This window comes from Nuphar pumila, chromosome 1 (assembly GCF_984573655.1).
Source record: "Nuphar pumila chromosome 1, dmNupPumi1.hap1.1, whole genome shotgun sequence".
NCBI classification, from domain to species: Eukaryota; Viridiplantae; Streptophyta; class Magnoliopsida; order Nymphaeales; family Nymphaeaceae; genus Nuphar; species Nuphar pumila.
In genome coordinates, this window is record NC_143249.1 from 78,401,272 (window position 1) to 78,411,239 (window position 9,968).

A 9,968-nucleotide genomic window follows, 5' to 3' on the forward strand; every position below is an offset into this window, starting at 1 on the left:
ATCCTTCTCTCTCTCTCTTATTCCCTACCTCCAGTCGTGGGTATCTCTTGGAGTAGAAAGCTGTAACCTACCATCTGCTTCTTCAAGCTGCTAAGGTGAAGAAACCTTGCATAGTGCTCTTAGTGTCAAAGCATGAAGCCAAGGTTGCAATGCACCTATGCGTGCGTGCCCCTTCGGTGGATTAGAGTAACAAATTTCTTTCTAAGGTTTTCCTTTGGATTATTGTTCATATTGGTTCATGCGTAAGAATTTTCTTTATTCCACCATGTTTTTCTCTCCCTTGGATGCATGATTCCATGCTTTGATTTCAATGCATGATATGCTTTTCATTGTTTCTCTTTTGTTTTTCACTTTTCTTGAAAACTTCGACTTTGAAGTGGCTCTATGCTTCTTTGTGCTGGACGAGTTGAGCAACTGGGGTGCGCTGGACCGAGCTGGGCTCGTCCAGCATGCACCCAGCCCCTTTTGGGCATGTTTGGAATGCATGCATGTGGCTGAGTCTACACTGCAGCTGTGAGACCCTTATTGGGCTTTGTTTGGGCGTTGGATTCAACTCAGCCCCAAACCTTGGACTGGGGCTGCAGTCACTCTTTTGGTTAGGATCACGGCGCGACCAGGCCCCTCTTTTGAGGCTCTCTTCTTCTTTCTTTCTTTTTTCGTTAGCTGGTCCCATTCACCCCCCTCCCTTTTTTGCTTTTGAGTCAACCCAGTACCTAGTCGATTGGGCCGGCCTTGTGCCATGCTCAGCACTTCTTTAGCATTAGTAAACCGAGCCTTTGGGCTCTGGTTTCTTTTGTTTGTGGGTTTCACGGTCTGGTCCAGTGGACCAGACCCTTCAGTCGGCCCTTTTTGCCTCACTTTGGAGCTGGGCGCCATGCGGTTGATCTGCGCGCCCAGCATGTTAAAAAAAAATATATGATAAATATATATAGTATAGGTATAAACTCTGGGTTTAGGCCTGTTGATCCTTATAATTTATATTTCTTTTGGTTTTCTCTTTTGGCTGGGGTAGGTACCGGTCTGAACGAAGGGGTTCAGACCAGCACACAGCCTGGTTTGACCGGCTGTGTGCATGAGCCCAGCCCAGCCGGTTTTCCCCTTGGCTGGAGCTGGGTGCGCACCGCTTGGAAGCCGTGCACCCTTGGTGCCCTGTTAGATCCTAATGGGTGTAGGTCTGAACCGAGGTTCACACCTGAACCCTTTGGCAGCCCAGCTAGCACCCGGTGCTAGCTGCAGCTTCACCTTGTTGGAGCCGGGTGCCAACCACTTGGTGCTGGACACCCCGGGCCTCCCCTAGTCGGCTGAGCCTCTTAGAGCCCAGGTCTGAACTGAAAAGTTCAGACCTTGGCATGTTATAGCTGTTGTCTTGTCCTAGGGACCAGACACTTTGAACCAACCTTGGCATCCCCTTTCACTAGATACCCAATTTACCCTTGTTGGGGTCTTGAGCCAACCCCAACCGGATCCTTGTTAGTGGTCTGGTCCGATCCACAAGTTGGACCAGATTTGGTTAGCTAGTGTGACAGTCTGGTCCATGGGACCAGACCATCGCTTTAGTTAGAGTTTTTTGTAGCACGTGTGCGGATCCGCGTGTTGGCACACTTGCAGCCCTGTTATGCCACTATTGTGGTTGTCAACACGTTTTATCAACAACCAGCTCACACCTACTTCGAGCCGAACGCTATTAGGTTCAAGCTAGCCTTTGTATTGCCCCACACCCTCCTCGCACTTCGGTTAGGTTTGTGGCATAAGTGCACATGCCTTGGGTTTCATCGAGTTCGATATATATATATATATATATATATATATATATATATATATATATATATATATATATATATATATATATATATATATATATATATACATAAGGTCGTAACTTATTGAGTATAATTGAAATGGGAAAATATGTATAAATACATATACATATAGGTATAGATATGTATATACATATATGTCAAAACACTTAAATGATTGTTTCGGCATAGCCAAATGGACATGCGACACTCCTGTGTCCTGTCCAAGTATTTTCTCCAGATGATGTTACACTCCGAGTTAAATATATAATTCCATAAGAGTTGTTCCACTTTCGGTTTGGCAAACGGTTTGTTTAGGGTCCACGTGCGCAGCACTCCGAACCGTGGTTATGCCAATGTAATACCCATTAGATGGGTTATTTCAAAAATTACCTTCGACACGTATGTGTGTCATGTTGCATAAGGAAAACCCTTATGCTTTAGTTACATTCGACAGACTAGAAAGGTATGCAGTTGAACACTTTTGCAAATTCATGAACTTAAGGACTTCGTCGATTAAAAACACAAGTGTTGTTTAAATATCTTCGTTTCGGGTCGCGACACCCATACCGTGAAAATAGCTAATGTTATTCTCATAAGACGGGAATATCCCAGATTTCATCATAAACATATAAGTGTGTTGAACCACGTATGTGAATATTGCTAAACGCAATCTTAACATTGAAGTATGCAAAATGCTACAGATTGTCTGTGAAAATTATTGCAAGATTATGCATAGTACCAATGTAATGCTTTAGAAACAATGCTTTATACAATGAAATTCTGATGAAATATCATATGCATGTGAATGTGTATTTGCTTGTACACTTAATTGTCTCTCAAAAATAATATATGTAATGCCTCTGTACTTATATATGTGCAAATGTTAGTAATCATGTGATACTTCTACACTTTGCACTTGGCACATCCTGACACAGTTACTGAGTAGTGCGTACCCTGAGGAGGTACATTGCTTGAGGCATTGGTAAGCGCACCAGGTGCACTTACTTCAAGAATGAAAAGACTGAAATTGAACACCATAGGGTATGAATAAATATAACTTGTTGAGGGCTCAGTTGGAGTCCTTGGGCAGTGGCCCTTGTGTTGTGAATGGACACTTGTGTGATATACCCTAAAACAGAAATAAATAATATGGTGTTATGACTGCTTTCACGAGCAGTGTGCTCCGTTGGCCGCGTGAGGCTGAGCACGTGAATGGGCAGGCCAAGTCCTCATTTTGTGTACCCCACAGGGACCACGAGGCAAATTCCTCGTTGAGAGGTATGAATGAACATGAGCCTAAGAAAGATAAACCTGCTTCGCCCCATTCACAAAATAGTTTACCTTGGGAGAGGGTGGATGGTACAACCCTGAGTGACATGTCATTACTACGACACATGTTTTGACAGGAGTCGTAGCGTCCTTTGGCCTCCAGTCACTCAGAGTCAGGAGGTCGAGGTTGCCTTTTTAGGACCTCACTATTGCAATAGTATTGATTGCATTCCTTGCCTATGCGAGTGTTTTCTCCTAGCCGTGTGCTGCTCGCATAAGATTGACTCGGTCTGTAGGTTCCCCGGTTATCACACTAGAATTGAATAACAGACGTCGGGTGCAAGTCTCACAGAATGCGAGGTTCCTTCGCGTACCCGAAGGAGTAATCAGAAGAACTTAAAGACTAACCAAACAACTGACTTACTGTAGTTGCTACTTTACTTGTTCTATAGACTTTACTTCAGTTACTTTACTCGTTTCAGCTGTTAGTTGGCTACTTTACTGTTCAACACTTGTTACAGTTGGTTACTGCTTTTAGTACTTGTTCTACTGTTACTTCAGCTTGCTATTTTCTAGTTGACTAGTACTTGTCACTTTTGCACTCACCTGACATGGCACTTACACTTGTTAGCTTTATTCCTGCTATTCTTTTTTATATGATATATATCTGCTTGTGGTTGTTTCTTCACCACCTCGCAAGAGGCCTGACCCCGTTTTATGGGGATGTAGGTGACGAACAGGTATAGTGCGGATGCGATGATACACGGTGGAGGCTCGGAGGATCCACACTTACCTTGCAGATCCTGTACCTGGTGGTTTTTGGGTTTTGGGTGTTGTTGGGATGTATTCCCTATTTTGGACTTTTTGTACTCTTATTTTTGTAAACATTTACACTGTTGGGCTGTATGCCCTTTTTACACTATGGTTACACTTTGGTTACACTGTTTTTACTTGTTGCACTCACCTGTGGTGGCCGCCCAGACTCGTGGTTTTGTTGTTTTTCTAGCACCTTGCTTTCTTCTTTTTTTTAGTTAAACCCTTTCAAAAAAAAAATTCACAGAAAATTCTAAGTTTTTCCAAAGTCAGGGTTTGGGGCGCCACAGTGTTGGGTATCAGAGCAGGTTTAAGTGTGTGGTCTGAGCTTCATCGTGCATCATCCATCGCACTGTAAGTATAAGTTAAGCTTCATTTATTTCATTATTTCTTGCTTCTTAGTTAGTATTGTCCATGTGGTTCTGTGTATGGAATAGATGTCGACGAACCCGAGCTATGACAAGATTTTGGAAGCTCTCCAAAACCTGACTCGAGGCGAAGAGGCCTTGAGTGGAGTTGTGCGACATTTGGCACGTAATGTGCATATGTTGGCACCTCCCTGTGCCGGGTGTTTGGAAGATCACGCGGGACAAATCTGTCTTCGTGAGTTGGCTGAGTGCCCCTACTGCAGTCTTCGTGGGCATGTCAAAGTTGAATGCCAGACGAAGCAGAGGGATGAGCTCTGGAGGAGCAACGCGGATGACATCGATGATGTATCTTCGGTCACTGGACCATTGGTTGTGAAAGTGGATAGCCAGGACGGAGAAAGGCGTGGAGCGATCGATTCTCCCCAATATTCTCCCGAGTCTTATCCATATACGGTTTCCTCGAAGTGCGTGCTGCCGATCCAGATAGAAGTTCAGGAGATCTCTGACACGCCGCTGAGGAATGATGTTTCTCCTCCCCGTGTTAGGCCGAGGCGCTATGGGAGTCGAAAGGACTACATAGACTTCTACACCAGCAAGTCATGAAATTGTTATGTGATGTGATGTTTTGATGTTAGAAACACTGAGTCAGTGTTTCATTTTTGAGTTGTTTGTCGTGCTTGTTTAACCCTGTCTTGATGAAGGGTGTTTCTGTAATGTTGCAGTTTCTTTGTTAATGAAATAGAAATTTTCCTATCTCTGTGTACTTGCCAGTTGCTTACGTATAGATTTTACTTATTTAGATGGCATGGCGTGCGAGGTGTGACGACCTCATAGAGACTTTGAACAACCTTACGGAGGTTGTCAGACGTCAAGCGGAAACCATGAGGAACATGGGCGAGCATATCCAGCAAGCCGCCCAGGGACAGGGAGCACCTGCCCAAGTTCCAGTTGCAGCGGTACCATACAAACAATTTATGAGTATGAATTCCCCCTCGTTTGACGGGAAAGCGTTGCTTGAAGCAGCTGAAGACTGGATCCGAGAAATGGAGCATATTTTTTGTGTATTGTAAGTCGATGATGATCGTAAGGTAGATTTTGGGACATATTGTCTCAAAAAGGATGCGGAAAGGTGGTGGGCGACCACCTGGGAGATAAAATTTGACAACCAGCCTATTGATTGGGAGCAGTTCGTAGAAGCTTTCAACACGGCATACTTTCCAGCTCACGAGAGGAGCCAGAAAATACAGGAGTTTCTTGACCTTCAGCAGGGTAGTTCTTCTTTTGCGGAATACGTTACTCGTTTCCGTAGCTTGGAGAGATTTTGTCCGAACCTGTACACGACAGAGAAGGAGCGAGCACTCAAATTTGCTCGGGGTCTGAAGCCGGCGCTACGGACGAAGGTGTACACCCGTGCACTAATGACGGTAGATGAAGCTTTGGAGACGGCCTCCTTACTAGAGCATGACTGGATCGAATCTCAAAGGACTCCCACACCATGTCAGCAGCAGCATCCTAGCCAAAAGAGTTGGCTGAGGAAGAGACAATTCCAGAAGAACCAGGGTGGAAGGTAGTTCCATCCTCAGGTAAAGAAGCATCGCAACAACAACAACAATAGCAGCAACACCCGTCAGATACAGTATCAGAACAACAGGCCTCCACATCAGCAGCGCCAGCAGCCGCAGCACAGCTTACTGCGGCCAGTTGTCCGAAGTGCACCACTGACCATCCAGGGCGACCTTGTCCATGAGACACAGGTGGTTGCCTATATTGTGGGAAGATGGGACATTACATCAAGGATTGCAGAAAGAAACAGGCGGATGACCAGCGGAGGAATATGCCGAGCACTTCCCAGCAGACGCAGCAGAGATAGCCCCAAATGCATCAGTATCAGCATCAAGAGCAATCGTATCCCCCGAAGCTGATGAATCAGAAAGTTATTGATGATCGAGCATACGCGGCAACAGTTGAGCAAGTGACCAAGGCAGAGTTGGTCCAAGGTACTATCTCAGTAGCCGGTCATGAAAATTTTACTTTGTTTGATTGTGGTGATACCCATTCTTTTATAGCTGCTAGATTTGCTCGTACTTTACCATTGACAGTCGAGTCTTTGAATTTCTTGTTGGAGGTTTGCACTCCGACTGGGGAGCAGTCTTTTTGTGATTCATATATTTTGAGCATTGAGATGTCATTGGCAGGGCAGAACCTGTCAGCTGATGTGATCCTGCTAGACATGATAGAGTATGATGTCATTCTAGGCATGGATTGACTTTTTGAGTATCATGCTCAAGTCTTTTGTCGGAAAGGCAAGGTCGTTCTTTCTTGGCCTGATCGTCCTATTTTGGAGATCAAGCTTCCTCGACCTCTGCGCGACAGTCGCATGATTTCTTCTTTCAAGGCTCACTAGTATTCGCTACCGAGGATCGAAGATCTCTTCGATCAGTTGCAGAAGGCGAAGATTTTCTCGAAGATTGATCTCAAATTGAGTTATCATCAGCTTCATATTCGAGAACATGACGTTGCGAAGACAGCTTTCCGGACGAGATATGGTTTATACGAGTTCGTGGTGATGCCTTTTGGCCTCACGAATGCTCCAGCAGCGTTCATAGATCTAATGAACCGAATTTTTTGACCATTCGTGGACTCATTTCTGATAGTATTCATCGACGATATCTTGGTCTACTCGATAAGTCCAGAGCAGCATCGAGAGCATTTGCGTATTGTTTTGACTACTCTTCGTGAGCATCAGTTGTTCGCCAAATTCTCCAAGTGTGAATTTTGGCTCGAGCGAGTTATGTTTCTTGGGAATGTGATATCGAAGGACGGAGTGTCAGTCGATCCAGCGAAGGTTGAAGCAGTTCTGGGCTGGAAGCAGCCTCAGAATGTGTCGAAGATTCATAGTTTTCTTGGTTTGGTCGGTTACTATCGACGTTTCATCCAAGACTTCTCAAGGATTGCCTTACCTTTGACAAAGCTTTTGTGTAAAGGTGTCAAGTTCGAGTGGAACAGTGCTTGTGAAGACAGTTTCCAGATCCTGAAGTCGAAGCTGACGACCTCGCCGGTGTTAGCTTTACCATCTGGTAGAGGTGGGTTTGTGGTGTACACAGACGCCTCTGGTACTGGATTGGGTTGCGTGCTTATGCAGCATGGCCGGGTGATTGCCTATGCCTCTAGACAGTTGAAGACTCATGAGCGGAATTATCTGATGCACGATTTGGAGTTAGTAGCAGTCGTGTTTGCTTTAAAATCATGGCGACATTATCTGTATGGGGAATCATTCGAGGTCTTTTCAGACCACAAGAGCCTCAAGTATCTGTTCTCTCAGAAGGAGCTGAACATGAGGCAACGACGTTGGCTTGAGTTCATCAAGGACTACGATTTCACGTTGTCTTACCTTCCTGGTAAGGCGAACGTTGTGGCAGATGCGCTTAGCCGCAAAGTGAGTGGTGTTCTGGCTAGTCTTGTTTGGAGTCAGAAGCTTATTAAGGATTTCGTAGCCTGGAAACCTTTTTCTGTTGGTGGTGGTTCGATCAGATTGTCTGGTCTGACCATTCGATCCAAGTTTTTGCCGAAGATCGTAGAGGCTCAGAAGCTTGACGACCAGTATGACAAGTTTCTAGCCTTGGCTGAGCAAGCAGATTCTTCTTTTAGAGTGTCGGATGATGGCAACATCCGTTTGAGAGATCGCCTTTGGGTTCCGAGCGACCCTGAGCTGAAGAGAGAAATTCTTGACGAAGCTCATATGTCGAGATACACGATTCATCCTAGAGGAACGAAGATGTTTAAGGACTTGCAGTGGAAGTATTGGTGGAACGACATGAAGCGCGAGATAGTGGCTTACGTTGCGAGGTGTTTGACTTGTCAGCAGGTCAAAGCGGAACACCAGCGTCCCGGTGTGATCATCGCAAAATTTTTCCTCTCTTGTGGTTTCTCTCTCTTCCTTCTCTTTTCCTTTTCTAACCTCTATTTTCTTCCTTTTTGAAGGGAGAAAAGTAAAAGACAGAAAAAGAAGAGAGAAGAGAAAAGAAAAAAGAAAGAAGATAAGGGAGAGAGGAACTCTTTTGCGGGGTCTCACTTGACCTTAATTTGAAAATATTTAGAAATTTAACTCGCCTCCGTTTTGAAATATTGCGGGAAAATGGAGAGACAGGATTTGCTCGTCGGTACGAGGTTCGACTGTTCCTGGCGCCTTTACCAGGGGTAATCGAACCAATGATCGAATTTACGCCTTTTTGCTTTGCCTAAATATAATATAAGAATTTATTCTAACCCTAAATGCACAAAGAATCATGCTTGTGCAATGCAGGGATGTATGCTCTTTTGAAAGATGTTTTGAAAATTTCCAAGTATTCGGAGATGAACTTGATAAGGGAGTGAAGAAATGATTGAATCTAACTTAGAACTTGAGATAGATCAGAGAAGTTCTAAGTCTTTGAAGTAATCAGAGTTGGAAGAATAAATCTTGATTTTGGGAAAGAGAATGATTTGCAGATGATAACAAGAGGAAATGAGGCTTCAAAGTCAGAAATGGACTTTGAAGTTGAACTTGGACTTTGAAATGAATACTTGAAATGGAATTGAACTTGAAGTTTGAACTTGGAATGGATCTGAGAAATCCAAATGGTATAGAAATGAATTTAAGAAATCCAGATATGATCTGTAAGTGGATTTAGATTTGAAATCTGGAAATGAAATGGAATTGGTTTTGAAAGTTGGAATTGAAAATAGAACTTGATTTGAAATCTGGATTTCAAGATGGATTTGGATCTGAAATCTGAGATCCAAAGTAGAATTGGATTCTAGATCCTAAAATGGAATTGGATGTGGAGTCTGAGATCCAAAGTGGAATTGGATTCTGGATCCTAAAAATGGAATTGGATCTGAAGTCTGAGATCCAAAGTGAAATCGGATTCTGGATCCATAGATGGATTTGGATCTGAAGTCTGAGATCCAAGATAGAGTGGATATCTGGACCCTAAAATGGAGTGGATCTGAAGTCTGAGATCCAAGATGAAATTGGATTCTGGATCCTAAGATGGATTTGAATCTGAAATCTGAGATCCAATGTAGAATCGGGTTCGGGATCCTAGAATGGATTTTGGATCTATAATCTGAGATCCAAAGAATGGAGATTTATACTTGGAAATCTGGATCCAAGTTGAGATTAGGATCTATCTTTGGACTTGGAATTTTGATTTGAGATTTTGAACTCTGAATATATAAATGAATTTCAAAGTCAAATTGGACTTTGAATTTGAAAACTTGAATTTTGGAATTTAGAAGATGAATCAAGAATCTCAAAGTAAAATTGAACTTTTTGAATTTGATTGGAGTTTTGAAAAAAATGAATTTGGAACTTCTGAATTTGAATATAAAGTGAATTTGAAAATCTCAAAGTTAATTTGAACTTTGAGATTTGAAAAAAATGAAATAGAATTTGAAAATGAAAGGATGAATTGGATTTTATAAGAAGTGAGGATTGATTGAAGAAGATATTTTTGAAAATATGATGCAGTTCTATCCTAAATGATGAATGAATTTAAATTTTGAAATTGGATTTTGAAAATCGTATTTCATTCTTTACCTGAATTGAAATAAGATTGAAAAATATAATACATCCTTGACTATGGTCATTGAATGTATTATATAATAATCTATATTTAAATTCAAGTGAAGAATAAAACACATTTTGGTGCTTTTATAGAATTTAAAATGAAATTAA